This window comes from Lactuca virosa, chromosome 2 (genome assembly GCF_052849685.1).
Source record: "Lactuca virosa cultivar CGN04683 chromosome 2, Lactuca_virosa_CGN04683_v6, whole genome shotgun sequence".
Lineage (NCBI taxonomy): Eukaryota > Viridiplantae > Streptophyta > Magnoliopsida > Asterales > Asteraceae > Lactuca > Lactuca virosa.
The window spans coordinates 152,609,412-152,629,156 of NC_136427.1; the positions used below are offsets into that span (position 1 = coordinate 152,609,412).

General features: G+C 38.5%; 1 long non-coding RNA gene across 1 annotated transcript; it reads right to left on the reverse strand.

Annotated features, from left to right (window-relative positions):
• Positions 1 to 687: 687 nt before the first annotated feature.
• LOC145159622 (uncharacterized) lies at positions 688 to 2,784 on the reverse strand. The gene is made up of 4 exons (XR_013737809.1): positions 2,455 to 2,784; positions 1,791 to 1,999; positions 1,032 to 1,226; positions 688 to 961 (listed from the first exon to the last, which is right to left on the reverse strand). It is a non-coding gene; the product is annotated as an uncharacterized LOC145159622 (long non-coding RNA).
• Between the last annotated feature and the right edge of the window lie 16,961 nt (positions 2,785 to 19,745).

Below are 19,745 nucleotides of genomic sequence, written 5' to 3' on the forward strand. Positions count from 1 at the left end.
TACATACCAATAATAGTTATGGGCTTAGACATCTAATCCAACAGTCTCCCACTTGGATAAGTCTAAAACTATTATTCAAGTATGACTCCAAGATCCCGACTAGCAATCGTAGCTCTTAAAGTCGGTGTCGAACTCTGACCTAGTCAAATGACGTGTCCATTAGATAAGGGATCATATATTCCTCCATTCTAGATATCATATGAACTGAGACATGGATTATAATCATTCTCTTTGTCCATTTGTTGTTTCCCGATTTCCGATTTATGACGACTGACTAACTGAACAAATCAAATCAGTCCAGGCTTGGCCAAGCACTTAGGGGTGTCATCACTAAATCCACTACAAATAAAATGACATTTAGTGGCACAGAAAAAGTGTCACTAAAAACCAAAAAAATGCCACTAAAGGTCCACTGGAGAATCAGCGGCACAAAAAAAAAGTGTCACTAAAAGCCTTTAGTGGCACTTCTCGATTGTGTCGCTGCAACCCTTTTGAGTTTTAGTGGCACTTTTTGTTATGCCACTAAAACACTTTTAGGTTTTAAAGGCATTTTTTGATACCACTGCATACTTGCTAAAACAAATGCCATTCTCTTTACTATAAAAAATTATATTTTAAAGTTATGTCTAATTTGTTTTTAATTTAATTGGAATATAAAATACTAAAAAAAACAATTAAGATAATGAATGAAAAACAAAATATCGTTACTTAATTTATAAATTAATGTGTCTAACAACAATACTCTAAATAATTACAAACACAAATGTCATCAAAATGTAATAAGTCTAAATGTTGGGGTAGTAACATAAAACTATCAAAATAAATATTTGTTGCTTATGAAACAAAAAGTTTGACTGTAGATGGACTTTGCATAATTGCTCTTGTTGTATTCCAAAGTGGTTTTGCAACTAGTTTCCCAAGCTTTGTACAAGTATTTTAGCCTTTTCCAAAACCTGATAACCTGAACAAAAAGATTAATTTTTAAAAAGTGAAATTTTTTAATTAATTTAACCACCATAGAAAATAGTTACATGGCAAAAGTAATGGCATGGATATGGATGATTGTAGAGTGCCCGAGTAAAATTTGCTCTTTTAACCTTGACATAAAGATTGAATAAGACATCATACTTGAATATGCACCTAGGAGGAATTTACCCTTGTTTGTAATCAGCAACCGTAGTACCTTTAAAATCTTTAAAATCAAGTTATGCAATCTTCATCCGGTCCTAAAGGTAACATAAAAACGATCCAGGAAAGGATATCATTTACCATTAAAATATTAGTTACAAGAAAAAATGACTACAAAATTCAATGCAGCTGCTGCAAAATATAACCTTGAAGACGTTGAATCCAACTTTCAAATTTATTATTACCATATTGGACATTAAACCCAACTACATCTAACCTCTCACTAGTGGAAAACATGTGAAATGTAAAGCAAGTTGTGGACTATACGTAAACATTAAAGCAACTTATGGATTACAAGTTTTCACTACTGGTTTGAACATCACAATAATGTGCTAAATAATATCATATAAAAATGAAGACCAAAACACAGCTAAATAGCAAGTACGTCAAAGTTTTGTCTGATTACCACGTATATAGAAAATATGATGAATTGTTACTGAACATTTATTATCACCTAATCTGCAGGCTGGCCAAAATCTATAACCATAGAGATCAAAACAATCCTTTTGTACAAAAGTTTTCTAAACCAATTAATCAATGGAAAATTTCAACTATAAAACATTATAACACAAATTAATAAGGAAATATAAAATGAAACTTACGGTTGTCTGAACATTTATCTTCTCCCAAGGCTGTTGAGATACATAACTCTAAAGCTCAATCTGAGAGATTCATTACAAAAGAAAAAAAAATCGCAAAATCATATTACATGTTAAACATTAAAAAAACCCAAGGGATTAACAAGTTCTTATTCTCACAAAACTACCCATATGCATTTTGTAAGTCGACTTCTTGGCTTCTTCGTGTATTCCTGTAAGAAGCATAATCAAGCCCTCAATTGATGCACAAAAATTTGTAGATTTATCATACCAAATTTTTAACATTACCAAAAAAATTCTAACAGTTTAACCTCAAGGTTCTGTCATAAAGACATCCTAGAGTATGCTTCAAACCTAAAAAAATCAACTTACATCGTTCAAAACAAAGGCTGCAATCAAGCAAATCAAAATGATTGAACGACAGCGACAGAGCCACTTGTAATAACGTATTTTAGTTTAGGAGTGGGAGTTGAATCCCTAGGAGAATAACCATCGACTTCAATACCACAAAAAATTAGGGCTTACAAAATGGAAATTGGGAAGATAGAACCTTGAATCAGGTATATATTACAAATTTTGATGGAAATTACTTTTTGGTTTAAGAGAATTCTTAGAAGTTTGAATCTGAATGGAAAGATAAAATGAGAGATTGAGAAACATAGCTTACCGGAGACAGAGGCCGACGGTGAAAGGGTTGATGATGGTCTATGGCAGCAACCGCGTAAGTGTCTGATTTTGACATAGATAGAAATCGCGATGGTGATATCGTCTAGCAGCAAAATTGTTGATGATTGGAGCGGGGGAAGAGTTGACGATGGACGATATCAATGACAGAAGGTTAGGGTTGACAAAGGGCGATGGTTGATTGCGTAATGGTGAGCTTCGGGATGGTTTTGTTCCTTCTGGTTTTGAGAGAATGAGAGTTCAGCCTTATGTGTCGGCGACTTGCTAACAGTCGGTATAAAACCCTAGTTAGGTGGAACTTTTAATCACAGCGGGAATATGAAAATTAGGAAATTTTAGTTGGCGGAACTTTTAATCTTAGCGGGGAATACAAAAATTATAATTTTTTTAGTTATAGTGGCACAAAACAAATATGTGCCACTAAAAACATCTTATAGCGGCACAAAACAAATATGTGCCACTAAAAACATCTTATAGTGGCACAAAACAAAATATATCACTAAATGTAATTTTAATTGTAGTGATCATCGAGGGGCCCACAGATATCGCTCTTATCCCTCCAAGGGTAAAAGGAATGGATAAACTTTGACCCAAATGTTCGCTTGTACTTACTCATCAAATTACACACAACGATATGTTTTATAACAACCAAGTTACTGGTTGCGTTTACATATGTCAATGTGCAACCGACGCGCAACTACAACTCACACGTCTCCGTTTGAAGAATATAAGATATTATCATCTCATGATCACTGGTGATAAAATCCATGAAGTGATTCAAATGAGCATGGGTTTAATCCAATACTCGAATCTCATTCTAGGAGCACTCATGACTGTTGCAGCAACTTTTGCTATGTCTAAACACTTTAGACATCTACAAGCCCAATTCATGACAGTCTTGATTCATACCTACTTCCAAAATATGATTGACTGTGGAGAGTTTGAACAACCTAGTTATTCGGGAAGTCAAAACATGCAAAGTGAAACACCAGAACGATCGAATCCAATATGGTCTCATAACTTATGAATATAAATAAAACACCTTTTATTTAATCACCATATTGATTGCACATTATTCATTGCATAATGTTTCAAATAATCAACTTAATACTTGAATTAAAACAATAGATGTCTCATGCTCCAAGCAGACACACTATGTTTTCTAAACAATAGTTATGTCATACTCCAAGTATGCACATTATGTTTGTCTATGATCCTTACTTTGTGAAATAGACCAATTGAACATGATTCCAATGATGCTCATTTCACAATCCCAAATCCTTACTGCAAATGTAAGAATACAAGATTCTTAGCCATTTACTGAAATCTGTTAGAGTCTAAACTTATATGCATTGATTCTCTTGTAATGACTATGCACAAAAGTCACAAAGACTTGGCAACAGACATTACATAGTATTCCAATGGAGATCAATTCCATGAAAAGAAGTCTTCTAATCTTACACATATTTAATGAATAACTTCCACCTATGAAACATTTCCATATTCCCATTTTGACTATCACTTCTGAACAAGAGTTGCCTCCTTTCAGAATATGTCAATATGGTCCTTTCCAAAAAATTTACATCATACTTCCAACTGTCCATGAGCAACCAATCTTTGGTAAACCTCAGATTGTCCTCGACAATTGCTTAATCATTTTAGTCATATCCAATTCTGGACCTTTTCCCCTCTTAATGCCCTAGGAATTTGGAAAATTTAGAAAGGAAAAATATTATAGCACATGTAATCGACCCTATACCCGAAGCATATGGGACACGATTCATGATGTCTCACATAAAGACATGATCCTAGACCAGTCTTTTGCTACAATATTTTGTTTTTGCCATGTTTTCATAATTCGACTATGAAGAGGGATGTCGTAATCATAATCGAATTTTGAGAACGCAATATATATAGAATTTCCTTATGTTGAACCATTCCAACATAAAATTCATATATATATCCTTCACTAAAGATGATTAAAATCTCAATCTAAGCTTTTAGAATTGAAATTAAGTATAATTTCATCTCCCTTAATTATAGAAAAACAACTTTTCAAACCCTACAGAGTCACGAATTAAGACTTTTGTTTTCTATAATTAACACTTAACATAATAATCATGCTCCCACTAACATGATAATTATTAGCATAACACTTATGCTCCCACTAGCTTTGACACTTAAACTTGTAAGTATAACCATATTTACTAAACTTTAGTAAATCATGACGAATAGCCTTATCGTTCTTTGTGGTGGACCTGATCAGCGCACAACCAAGTGTACCCGATTTCCTAGTCCTTCACTTGACTCACATATACATGTGAACAAGGAATTAGTCTTAATTTTCCAAAGATGAAAATTCTCATTCAACATACAATACAAGTTGCATGATTCCAAGTTTCTATCCAACTGAAACTTGGGTGATGAGAATCTTTCCTTATTTGGTAAATTATGACACTACCATTAGTGTTGCGAGGGTGTATCGGGACTGTGCCCTGAATGTGCTTGGTGAGAGATTTCGAGTCGATCTAGTCCCGATACCATTGCGAGGGCTGAAAGTGATTATCGGAATGGATTGGTTGGGGGCCAACGGGGCCATGATTGACTGCGAGCATCAGGTTGTGAGGGTTCGAACACCAAGTGGGGGAGAACTGGTGATAAATGGTGATAGGGCATCGCAGGGGCCGACCCTCTATTCGGCTGCGAGGGCTAGGAGGTTCCTGCAGCAGGGTTGTTCGGGATTTCTGGCATATATCTCAGATACAAGGTTAGAAATCACGAAAGATGCAGGCAGTGTGCCGGTTGTTCAGGAATTTCGGGATGTTTTCCCCGAAGAATTACCAGGGGTGCCTCCGGAGAGGCAGGTGGAGTTTCGCATCGATTTGGTGTCGGGTGCCGCTCCGGTAGCAAAGGCACCATATCGATTGGCACCACCTGAGATGCAAGAGTTATCTACACAGCTTCAGGAGCTGTTATACCGAGGGTTCATTCGTCCGAGCAGTTCCCCGTGGGGAGCACCAATCCTTTTCGTAAAAAAGAAGGATGGATCCCATAGGATGTGCATCGATTATAGGGAACTAAACAAGCTAACAGTGAAGAACCGTTACCCGTTGCCAAGGATCGATGATTTGTTCGATCAGCTGCAGGGTGTGTCTTGGTTTTCCAAGATTGATCTTCGGTCGGGATACCATCAGATGAGGATTCGGGATGAGGATACACCGAAGACGGCTTTCAGGACTTGGTATGGGCATTATGAGTTTGTAGTGATGTCGTTTGGGCTCACCAATGCCCCAACAACATTCATGGACCTTATGACTAGGGTGTGTAGACCGATGCTGGATCGGTCGTTGATCGTTTTCATTGATGATATCCTGGTCTATTCTAAGACCAGGGAGCAGCACGAACAACACTTAAGGGAGGTGCTGGAGACCCTAAGGGCGGAGAAGTTGTATGCCAAGTTCTCCAAGTGTGATTTTTGGCTGCGAGAGGTACAATTCTTGGGGCATATCATCAACCAGGAAGGTATTTCGGTTGAAACAGCCAAGGTTGAGGCTGTGATGCGGTGGGAAGTACCGAAGAATGCATCAGAGATTCGTAGCTTCTTGGGTTTAGCGGGTTATTATCGGAGATTTATTCAGGACTTCTCCAAGATTGTTGTGCCATTGACACGACTAACCAAGAAGAATGTGACGTTTCGGTGGGGTACGGATCAACAGTTGGCCTTCGAGACCTTGAGGCGGAGATTGTGCGAGGCTCCAATCCTTGTTCTACCAGAGGGACTAGATGATCTGGTGGTGTACTGTGACGCATCAATTTCAGGGTTAGGTGCGGTACTGATGCAAAGAGGGCACGTGATAGCATATGCCTCGCGACAGCTGAAGCCACATGAGGCAAATTACCCTACTCACGATCTGGAACTGGGGACAGTGGTGTTTGCCCTGAAGATTTGGAGGCATTACTTGTATGGAGTGCGGTGTACCATTTACACAGACCACAAGAGTCTGAAGTATTTGATGGACCAACAGAACCTCAACATGTGACAGAGAAGGTGGTTGGATGTGCTAAAGGATTATGACTGTGAGATCCTTTACCATCCAGGGAAGGCCAACATAGTGGCTGACGCTTTTCGTAAGACGGCGGGTTCCCCGATTGGGAATGTGTGTTTGAGAATGACGGTGATCTCTCCATTGTTGGAGATGATCAGAGAGGCTCAGGTTAAGGGTGTAAAGAAAGAGAATTAGAAGATAGAGAGAATCTGAGGGCATTATCCTTTGTTTGTTAAGGATAGTCGAGGCCTAGTGACGCAGTGTGGTCGGGTGTGGGTACTGACGACTGGGGGAGTGAGACAAAAGATATTGGAGGAAGCGCATAAGTCCAGGTTCTCTATACATCCAGGAGCTACAAAAATGTATAGGGACTTGAGGCTGAGTTATTGGTGGCCATGCATGAAGCGGGAAATTGCTTGGTTTGTAGAGCGGTGCTTGACCTGCAGGAAGGTCAAGGCCGAGCATTAGCGGCCTCATGGTAAGGTCCAGCCGCTACCCATTCCCATGTGGAAGTGGGAGGAGATCACGATCGACTTCATTACGAAGTTGCCAAGGACGGCGAGGGGTGTGGATGCCATATGGGTCATTGTGGATAGACTGACGAAGAGTGCCTATTTCATTCCGATATCATAAAGTATATCCGCAGAGAAGTTGGCGGATATTTATGTGTGTGAGGTAGTGGCTAGACATGGGGTTCCTGTGTCGGTAGTCTCTGATCATGATGTTCGGTTCACATCCAGATTTTGGAAGAAATTCCACGAGGAGTTGGGCACTCAGCTACATTTTAGCACGGCGTACCACCACCCCCAGATCGATGGTAAGAGTGAGAGAACGATCCAGACACTAGAGGATATGCTACGGGCATGTGTGTTGGATTTTGGAGGGAGCTGGGATACGTATCTCCCACTGGCAGAGTTTTCATACAATAACAGTTATCATGCAAGTATCGATCGAGCTCCGTTTGAGCTGTTAAATGGTCGGAGGTGTAGGACCCCAGTTTGTTGGAATGAGGTTGGACACCGGGTCATGGGAAGCACTGAAGTAGTGCTCAAGACTACTGGGTTGATTCAACAGGTGCGCGACCGGTTGCGGGTCGCGCAGAGCCGTCAGAAAAGCTATGCCGACCAACGGCGATCAGATCTTGAGTTTCAGGTGGGGGATTTCGTGTTGCTGAAGGTGTCGCCCTGGAAAGGGATCATCAGGTTTCGAAAGAGGGGCAAGCTGGGGCCTCGGTATATAGGCCCGTTCAGGATCACGACCCGGGTGGGCAAAGTGGCATATCGCTTGGATCTGCCAGAGGAGCTTAGCCAGATTCACAACACGTTCCATGTGTCGCAACTTCGGAAGTGTGTCACAAACGAGGCTGTGGTTGTCTCGTTGGGTGATATCCAGGTGGACGAGAGCTTGAACTACATTGAGAAGCCCGTTGCCATCTTGGATAGGAAGACGAAGGATCTTCGGAATAAGGAAGTAAGACTGGTGAAAGTGAAATGGCAACATCGGAAGGGATCCGAATGGACTTGGGAACCGGAAGAGGAGATGCGAGATCATTACCCCAATTTGTTTGAGTCAGCAGACTTCGAGGACGAAGTCCATTTCAAGTGGGGGAGACTTGTAACACCTGGTTTGAATTGGAAAGGATTTATGCATGGACTCGGCGAGTTGGGAGGTCAACTCGTCGAGTAGGGTCGTGAGATCAGGAAACGCAGAACGGGACCGACTTGGCGAGTCCGAGCTGTTTAAAGGAAACCCTAAATTTTGGGTTTGCCCCCTTTATAAACGTCATTATCCGCCCCAGTAGCCTCCCTTAGCACCATAGAAGAACGTGTACGGCCGCAAACCCACTTGTGTGTGAAGTAAGATCAATTGGGAGCTTATCCTTGAGATTTTGGGGATGATTCCAAGTTTGAAGAGGAAGTATCAAGGGAGAAGTGTTAGATCAAGCATCTATTTCGTCTTAGGCATTGAATTGAGGTATGAATCTGTTACTTTGAGCCTATATTCTATTTGGGAGTTGTGACCAACTTTGAGGAAATAGAAGCAATCTTAGATATGGACCTATCACAAGGATATGGTTCCAGATCTGGACCTTCTTAGGTCCCAAATGTCATAAAGTTGCAGCTTTTATTAAGCCCATTCCCTCTCCATGCATGAAAACCTTGTTTAAAGGTTAGTTTTGGTGCTATGGCCATGTGAGGCTATGCATGGACGTAAAGTTTGCAACTTTACGTGACATCTTCACTAGGAGAGTATGGATCTGAAGTTTGAAACCTTAAACCCCCCTGGAAATGACCGAATACGTGAGAACTCGTCGAGTCCCTCTGGCGACTCGGCGAGTCGAGAGGGTTTACGGCCAAGGGTTTACGGCCAAGGGTTTACGACCAAGGGTTTACGGCCAAAGGTTTACGATCAAGGGTGTATGGTTGGTGGTTTACGTCCGTAAACACCAAGTAACTCGACGAGTCCCTCGGGCGACTCGGCGAGTCGATGAGTTAAGCAGGGAACCCGACGAGTAATTGATGGTACTCGACGAGTCAAGGTCAATATGGACTGTTGACCTTGACTATAGACTTTGAATTTGACCAGGGTTGACCCTGGGGTATTTATGGGATTATGTTGAGTTATTTACTCATTGATTATAAACAGTTTGGGAAGGGCAGCACAAGACATACCCGGATTCAGTTGCCGAATCAGCTTTGTGAGGTGAGTTTTCTCACCATACCAATGGGTCTAAGGCACCAAGGCCGACCCATTTTGTGATAGTTGGTTTACTTATTACGTAGGGGTGTGATATGTATGTGTTCATGATATGTGGTAGAGATATCCTTTGTGGCTAATGGTAGAGATAGCCTTATGGCTAATGGTAGAGATGGCCTTAGGGCTAATGGTAGAGACAGCCTTTATGGCTGATGGTAGAGATAGCCTTTGCGGTTAACGGTAGAGATAGCTTCATGGCTAATTGACATGTGATATGTGGTAGAGGTAGCTTTATAGCTAATGTGATATGTGGTTTGTGTGGGGTATGCTCTGGGGGACTCACTAAGCTTTCAGCTTACCGTTTGTGGATTTGTTTCAGGTACATCAGAGTCCAAGGGTAAAGGCAAGGAGTGATGATGCGGCGTGCACTCTATCTCTCTTTTCCGATATAGTTTGGGGGACACTCTGATGTTTTGAAAATAATAATGATGTAACGATGGTGGTTTTGAAAACAATTATTGGGATCTTCATGTTTTATGAATTTGGCCGATTAATTAAAAATGAAACATTTCTTTGTAAAATTTGGGTCGTTACAAGTTGGTATCAGAGCCTTGGTTTCAGGGATTCAGGCATACTCTCGGGTGTGTCAGGACTCAAACTAAGAAAAGGGTAAATTTGTTTTCAAAAAAAAATAACATAAAAAGCTTTTGAAAGAAGGAAAAGATGAGAGTGCAACGCGCGTGATCAACCGAGCCAAGAGTAGGTCTTACATCAAACCAGAATAAGAAATTAAAGATGTAACGAGTTCAGGAAAAATGACCTAAGAGTAGGTCTTACATCAAACCAGAATAAGAAATTTTGACAGAACAAAGACCTAACGGACTGAAAGTCCAAGGTTTTTAAGATAAACAGGAAATTTATACTAGGGTCTATACATAGACCTAATTATATCCAAAAGACAAAGTAGAGTAGACTCTACTTGCGACGAGAACCGATCGGACGAGCCTTTGATTCTGCCTGATGACACTCCATTTCCCACATACGCCTTTCGAACATTGCCTGACGTGCTCGAAGTTCCCTGACTTCAGCTTGGGTTGCAGTAAGTTCTCTCTGAAGGGCCTCATTGTGGGTTAGAGTTCTTCCATGAGCAGCTTGTAGATGGCGAATGCGGACTGTATTGACTCCCACATCGGCATCAACTTCCATGACTCGGTTGATGGCTGCCCTACCCTGCTTGTCATTTCGAGCAACCCTGCGAACCAGAATAGGCAGGACTCTGTCTGCTGAGCCTCCCTCGCTCAGGTTGTAGAAGCTTCTGTCTCCGTTGTATGGTATGGTTTGACCCTGTTCTTGACTCCACCTTCCCAAGTTCTCTGCGCACAGAGGCCTCGGGCTTTGAAAATCCAGACGAGGGTTAGGATTTAGGATTGGAGCCACTAGGGGTAGATCATTGACTTCTGGCTCTGAGTCAGAATCCTCAAGGAAGTTTTCTGCGAAGTCATCATCTAATGGAATTGCATGATTCTCTTCTGGCTCCGCATCGAGCCATCCACCATTTCCTTGGTTGGGAAAGTACGGGTCGCCGTGGGGATGGAATCCAGCCATGTTATCTACGCGGGAATAGGGGTAAAAGAAATTAGTTCATAGACGTACTGCTTAAGATAATTATAGGATGATCCTTACCAGTTACTTCAATACTTGCGTAGTGCATACCAATCATATGTAACCAAGATAGAATAGACCTTCGAATAAGTGACCCTAACTCTAAGTCCACAACCAAACAAGGAACATGAAGTAAAGAAAAGATCACAGATTCTAAGTCTATGACACCTTAGTTACATATAACTTTAGCGTATCCACTCAGCAACTATTGACATACTAATAAAGATCTTTTAGTTTGCACATAAGTAATTATAGTTACACAAAATACTCCTATAGTATTTTAAATTTATGTTATGATCTAAAGTTTTCATTGTAGTAGTGTTGGTAAGTTTTTTAGACTTGCTGCAACACCACAACCATTCCTAGGCACATGCTAATCACTTCTCGAAAAGATATAGTTGATCAGGCTACATCACTCCTAGATCTGATCATATGTCCCCAAGCCTACTTGTACTGTCCAACAATCGCAATATTGTTGTTCTGTTCTAGTATGACACTGATCCTAGTATGAATGCTTGTATAAATACTTAACTAAAATATTTTATTATTTTAAAAGTATTAACTCTTGGTCAGAGTGTTTTAATCCCAATGTGTTTATAGTTGTATATCTTTTATGGGTTGATATACTCAATTCACTATAAACAAAGCTCTAATACCAATCTGTCACACCCCCAAACCAGAACGGCGGAAACGTTCGGGGGCGGAGGACGTCATGTACAGTATCATAACAATGCACAATAGTAAACAAGCAACAACATCATCCATTGCATTAATAATATAATTTAATACAAGTGTGTTCTGTGTATAGTTTGAAAGACACCAAAATATGAATCAAAATAAAAGACGAGTCTTGAACATGCTCCGTCTTCTCAAAACCTGGTCATCGGTACCTGTCTACTGGTGACCTGAGAATACAAGTTATTTTGAAAGTGTAGATCAGCATTAAATCTGGTGAGTTCATAAGTATTTTAGTGTCAATGTTTGTATGAGTTTGAAGAAAGTGTTTGTAAGTGTTTGTTTTAAATGTTTGTAAGTGTTTGTATCTCCTAGAAAATCCTATATTTTCTACTTATAATGAAATGTAGTCTTCTACCAAGACCCGACTGTTCTATATGTTTGTTCTTTTGTAAAAGTGAGTGTTTTTCCCAAGTATGACTATCATTACCAAAATATAGTTTACATTACCTTTTATGTGGGAAGATCACAATATGAATGTATTTGGAAAAATAACGATGTACTGTAGTATTGTATATAAGTAACTACCGATGTACTAACTACCTTAAACCAGTTTGCTTAATTAAGGTAAAATGTGATGAGATTATAACCATACTTGATTGACTAGTAAACACGACGATCAAAGATGTCGAAATGATATGAAATTCGTCACCCGTAGACCTGCAGGTCCCACTGTAGCTAGCAACAAGGTGTAGGATAGTCAATCCCGTATAGATCTATACACAAACTCACGCTCTCCCTCCAGGAGACTCTGGTTATAAAACGTGACACAACAGTATTGCCATGCCATGAAGTAGTGTCTCACATTAATGTTATAGTGTTCTTGTATTTTTATAGTATGTTCTCTCTGTTCTAGTGTATTGTATGTTCTCTCTGTTCTAGTGTATTGTGTGTTCCTCCCTGTTTCTCATTATAATATGTTCTTTCTGTTTTCTCATTATAGTATGTTTGAACTGACTCTTGTATGTTTCATTGTACTAGAAATAGTGAGTAGCAATCCTCTAAACTATACCTATTATAGTTTACTAGTAATGTTGTTTGAATGATTGATCATGTTTGTACACCTTTGCTACCCAAAGGTATTGAACCGATGTAAGAACTTTTATATTTATACACATATATATAATATATAACTAAGATCCAAACGATACTCGGACAAACAACCGGTACCCTAAGTCCACAACCAAACAAGGAACAGGAAATAAAGCGAGTTATCAGTCCTAAGCCCTTTCAACCTTATTTATATAACTATATCTATATAGACATGAATTTGACAATATATAAGTTTAAAAGAGTTTTATTAAATAGTTTAGCATATAAAAGAGTTTTATTAAAGAGTTTAGCATATAAAAGAGTTTTGACATAGTTTGTTTGATAACACAGTTTTGAAGTATAAGAAATCCACTTGTTTGATAGTTATTAATCACATGTGATTGATACAATAACTATAATGTTTTCTACTTGTATTCCACACCCCCCATAAAAGCATTTAAAATCATTTAAAAGATAAGTTAAGGGGTATGAACTCACCTATAGTGAGTGGTTCGAATGAAAGATCGATATAGGATGTTAGGTGTCAAGTGAAGTCTCGAGCACAAACGAATCCTATTAAGCATATAATGACACATATATGGATATAATTAGTGTATATAACAACTAATCATGTTAGGGAACCACCTTAGGGACTAGGAAACACTTAGAATGAAGTGTTACAATCACATATGATTGCACTAAAGGTGTTTACGGCCACAAACAAGGGTGTGTTTACGGCCAATGGTGTTTACGGCCAATGTGTTTACAGCCATGGGTGTTTACGGCCAAAGATGTTTACGGCCAACACATGAAATAACTAGGGTTTATGGCCAATGATGTTCTTGAGAAGGGTTTACGGCCAAGGGAGAGTTTATGGCCGTAAACTCTTGATGATCATGCTAAAATGGTTGATTCTTGGATGTAATTCAAGAGCTTCTAATGGATAACTAGTATATGGAAAGGATACTTACGATTTGGAAGCTTGAAGGGGTGTTCACGGCCCAAAGAACTAGTGTGTGTTCTTGGTGTTCTTGATGATTTGAAGATCTAACCCAAAAGAGGTGAATTCACGGATGAAATCATAGGGTTTTACTAGATCAAGAAGGATATCAACTAATAATGAAAGAATCACTTACAACTTTGACGAGAAATGGAAGTGTTCTTGATGATACTTGAGAGAGAAATGAGTGTTCTTGACTTGGAAGTGTGAAAAGTGAAGAAAAATGAAGGAAATCATACTTAAGGGATGGAGTTCACGGCTAGACATGAGTTTACGGCCGTACACTCTAGTTTACGGCCGTAAACACCATGTGATGGAGTTTTCTGGCTTGAATGCTACACAATGAACTCTAGAAGATACTTCCTAACACCCTCTCCTTTAATGTACTAGTCTTAAAACACTCAAATAGACACTTAACAAGGCTAAAAGATAGCAGAAACAAGTCTGACTGATGATTAAGTTGAATGGCTTTACAAGATAGAAATTTCGGGTTGTCACAGTACATGGGACTATCTTAGACTTAGCCTTTCTCTTTACCATTGGGTCAATTCGACTTGACCATGGCCGATCCCTTTCCATTGGGAAGAGAAAGCTTTTCAGGACTTCTAATGTTACCATTGTCAATGTCCATGGAAGTTTGGGAAGTCGATCTTCCAATCAAATTTGCTTTACCAGTGCTCCAAATCATTGTTGATTCAGCATCAAGCAAATAGGTAAGATCATTAAGGGTCATGTCATGGTCTATCATATAGTATTCCCAAAGGAACTCACTATGTGACTTAGGAAGTGACTGAAGAACCTAGTCAACAACCAACTTCCTCAAGACTTTGACACCCAACTCTCCCGGCCTGTCTATATATGACTTCATCTCCAAGATGTGAGCACACACAGACTTTGCTTGCCAATAGGGCTTGAGTGACCTTGAACTTGTGGGTTAGGGAGAATAATTGGAGGAGGTAGAGTAATAGAAGTATGATTTCCATGATCCAACCACGGGACATCATCTTCATTAGGAAAGCTTGTTTCAAGAGATTTGGGAAGATCATAGTTGTCTGAACCAGACATCTACAATGGGAGAAATTCAAGTCAGTTGATTTAAGTCCTCAATATAACACCCAATATGAAATATTAAGGCTAGGACCCAACACAATATTTTATAACTTGGAAGAGGGATGTCGTAATCCAAGCTACAAAATATTTGAAGGTAGGCGAATAACGATTCACCAATTTCCACCATGAAAAACGAAATAGGTATTAGGTTTTAATTAGATTGAAACTCCTAGATCTTTTGAGATTCATTGAACTTTTCAATGGCAAGTTTAAATCTCGATTGTTCCCTCTCATCTTTGTGACTGGGATGCCGAGGATCACAAACAAGGTGTGAATAACCATGCAAATTAACTTGGTACCCTTAATTTTATCACCTAATCGATGTGACAGTTACCCTCACACGCTCCACCAATCTATGATAAACATTAAGTCATCCTTTGCCACTCTTACTAGTCCATGTTAGTGTGCCGGTTACCCACACACGCTCCACCAACGACTTGGTAAGGTACAAAGTGTAATTTCATGGGTTAGCACCAATTTCACATTTTCCTAAAGTAACTAAGATTGAGAATTTATAAAAGGTTTAGTTACTTTATATTTATCATTATACTTTTAATGAGAATTATAGTCCTTGTCCTACCCGTTCGGCTAACGACCCTCCACCAGTCAAGGAAGGGGTGGGTGAGAGTGGACACCCATTAAACTGCCATTTTATAGGCAGTAACCTTATACCCCCCTTATAGACCGGCTTCGTGAATGAGGCCTACTAACGGTAAGATTGAATTTTACTCTTATACATATATATAAATATTAAACCTATAATTTAATAATAGTATAAGGGTTGAACTTTAAACTATTTAAAATTCTAGGGTTTGGAACTAAAGTATTCAAAAGTGCAACTTTATAAATTCCAAAACTTGATGGAAATTTTTGAACAATTGAAGAAACTTTTGGAATCTATAACATATGAGTTTAATATGGATTTTAATGGCAAGACTCTTGAAAATCCATAACTTGAGGACAATTAATGGATGTCATAAAACAATTTATGGAAAAAAGACTCTTCAAGTTTCTATAACCTATGGCTTTAAAAACTCTTTTAAAGAAAAAACTTTTGGTTTTCCATAACTTGAGGACAAGTTATGGAATCCATTAAAGGCCATTTAGATCATCTAATAAACAAATAAACATGTCAAGAAAAACTATGATCTAGATTAAACTCATATGAACAAGACAATTCAAATCAAACAATTTTCATGTAATTAGCCTAACCATTAAACTAATACAAAACATGAATCTATTGACAATTATCTTTTGAATTGGATTAGAATGATCATTACCACATCAAAAAGAGGTTTATAAGATCAAAAACAGCTTAGGGTAATGATTCCAGTCCAATTCCAGCCTTAAAAGTCGAAAATTTGCACTCCGGGCCTCCTACTCGTCGAGTGTATGAACCTACTCGACGAGTAGGATGAATTTCCTCTTGGACTCGGCGAGTCCCCCAGTGGACTCGGCGAGTCCACTGTCCAGAAAGCCAGATTTTCAATTTTTTCAGCAATTGCATCAAGTATAACTGAAAACCAAGCCTAGGCTCTGATACCACTGATGGGTTTTAAGCATTCTAACACTTCTATGGTGTACATGCAACCCTAGAAACCTTGGATCTATGTTTTCTCTATTATACATGCAAATATGATTTTTCCAAGGTTCTCATCCTAACTAGCATACCATGGGGTACTTGTAATATAAAACTTAGTAGGATGACATACCTTTTCTTGTGGTTGATTCCTTGGAGCTTCAAGAGCCTAGCACCAATAATGTGGATGCCTCAAGTGGAATCACAAATCACCAAAACACCTTGGAAACTTGAGAGAGTAGTAAGCACACTAGAAATCGGCTATGCCCTCTTTCTTCACACTCTAGTGCCAATTTCAAGTGCCAAGGACCTCTTTATATAGTATGGTGGATTAGGGTTCCATCCATGTAAACCCTAATACCCATGACCTTTCATTTCCATAGGATCCATGGGTTAAAAACTCCATGGACTATCCATGCAAGCTTAGCCCATCCTAAATGAACATTGGCCCATTCTATATATATAAGAGTGCATATTTAATTAGTCTCTTTTGATCACCAAATTAATTTCAAATTAATTCTTGATCGATACTAATTAAATAATATGATTTCATATTAATATATTATAACTTATAATATATGAATAAATCATAAATATACTATTCTCAAAAGATTATCCATACAAATTGTTTCGGTGAAGTGCAACCTAAATGGACCATGCTACTCTCGGGTAGAGTACATACCAATAATAGTTATGGGCTTAGACATCTAATCCAACACAAACATCATGTTTGAGTGGGAAGTTTTTAGTAATGGGGAACAGCGAGTAAGTACCACTCTCGAACGACAAAACATGTACTTGTACTTACATCGTTGGAGTAGCGAATGCAGCACACCGGAGGAAGTGTTACGAGTAAGAGTGTCACAACTTCCATTTTGCTAGGAAATTCTATTATCATGTAAACATCATCCATTGTAAAAGCTTGTACTCTAAGTGAATATTATACTCTATGCTCATTCAAATACATCTCATATGTTCAAATAAGGGTTGGAAACCCTACAAATCCCGGTTCAAGTTCATTATGGACTAGGATTCTCCTATTGGGCCTAAGGGACCAATAAATCATCAATTCGACTATATTGGGCCCAAGAAACCCTAATTGGGTTCAAATTGGACTCAATTCATCAATCTATAACATTTTGGGCTATTTGGGCCTAGAATGATTCATTCTACCTCCAATGGGCCATGATGGGTCATAAATGATTTAATTAACCTTAATGGACCATAAACCCATTCCTTTTACCATTTTGGGTCGTGAACCTTCTTAAGGGCCCAATGGGCCGAAAAATGCTTGGAGTTTCATAAAAATTCGAACAAGCCAAGAATGGGCCCAAAAACCATTTCATCACCAATCTTTTAAGCCCATTCTCGGCCCATGTAGCTAAACAAAAAAAGGAGAAAGTGAAGAATTATGTACTTGTGACACCTCATGTTTGCATGGTGGGTATCCATGCAAACATCACCTCAATCTCTTCTATTTCTCCCTCTTCTTCTACCTCTCGGTCGAAACCCCTCCCCTCACCTCTCTCATTTTCCTTTCAAACATCTTCAAAACACTCTCTAGAACACCTCCATTTTTCCTCCAAAATTTTCGAGATTTTGGGTGTAGCTTCAAGAGATTCTTCTTCAAGATCATCAACTTTGAACCATCCAAGTTCGAAAACCTCTTCAAGAGGCTTGCTAAAGTCGAGATCTTCTTCAATCTCTTCATCAAACCGAATCCAAACCCCAAATTGAGTTCATACCCCCTTGATTTCGGTTTTACTTTGTTTTTGGGGGGAGAATACAAGTTGCTATGTGTTAGATCTATGTATTGTGCATGTTTATGTGTGTTTTCTAAGTGTATGTTGTGATTGTGTAAAGAACTTCATAGATCTAGACAATATTTGGGAACTACAAAACTTTATACAACTAAGTATAAGGATAAATGTGTTAAACATGTGAAGATTCATAAGAAACTAAACAAAAATCTTGAAAAAGGGCCATTTTTTGACAAATAACAAAAAAGATAAGATTCTTTTGGCATTTACGGTTTTACAAGGACTAAAAGAGTCACTTTTATACAAAAATGAGTTTTTATGATATTCTTGGGAATAAAAGGGCCAAAAATGCAAATTTTTGTATATTGGGCCATAAAAATGGGCTTTTCGGTTTTATTGGGCCTAAATTTTAAAAACCTCGATTTTTATGGAGTAAATTGTCATTTAACTCAAGTTTGAGTCAAAAATGAAAACCTACGGTTTCATGGGGTAAAAATGAAAATTTTCCAAAACTTGGGCCAAAAACGTAATTTCTATGAAAAGTGAGATAAAAATATAAATTTTTATAATCATGGGCCGAAAACGTCATTTTTATAAAACTTGAGTCGAAAAGTGCCATTTTATTTAAAAATGGGCTGAAAATGTAAATCTTGACAATAATGAGCCAAAAATAATATTTTATATATTTTGGGCCAAAATGTCAATTTCCATAAAAATGGGCCAAAAATATTTTATATATTTTGGACCATAAATGTTAATTTCTTGATATTTGACCTAACATATTCATTACATGTCTATTTGGGCATTTGTGGCCCATTTACATGTTGTTGGGCCTAATATGTTTATTACATATAAATTTGGGCCTTTGTGACCCATTAACATGCTTATTGGGCCCAGTCTATACATCACATGCTTATTGGGCCATAGCTGCTCCATTACATGTCTGTTGGGCCTTATACATTCATATACCTATTTTTTGGGCTTTGCAAATCTTAACTATATATATACGAAAACATTATACATATCGTAATTCAATACTCGTGGAAAACAATAAATGATCTAGTGAGACTTGTCGGTTGATACCTCTAGAGTGTATGATCGTAGCCTGTAGTTATAACCAGAGTCTCCTGAAAGGAGAGCGAGAGTTTATGTATAGATTTATACGGGGTGACTCCCCACACCTGAGCTGTTCGCTACAGCTAGACTAGGCCAGTCTAGGGTAACAAACCTTACCGTCAATCAAATCGGCGCCTAAGAACGCCACGACCGACGAACTCGTCAAAAATCAAGTATGGTTAAAACGGCTCACTTAGAAATCTTCTCCAACATAATTTTATAAGAATACCTATAAAATCTTGTGGATACAAAAACATACATATACTGTCATTCGGTCTTGGGGTTGAGACTACAACATTTTTATAAACAGAAAATATCGGATTATCTGGGGTAGTAACTGTTAAACAATATCTTGTATGTGCTACAGAAAATACAGGGTTTTTATCTGAATTACATTTTCTCTTATATACATTCCAAATATAGAAAACACACATGCATTAATATTTGATTTTGATACATCACGTTCAAACCATTTTCAGAAAATATCGGATTTTCTGGTGTTTACAAACTATTCAAAACTTTTCATTCAAATATGCT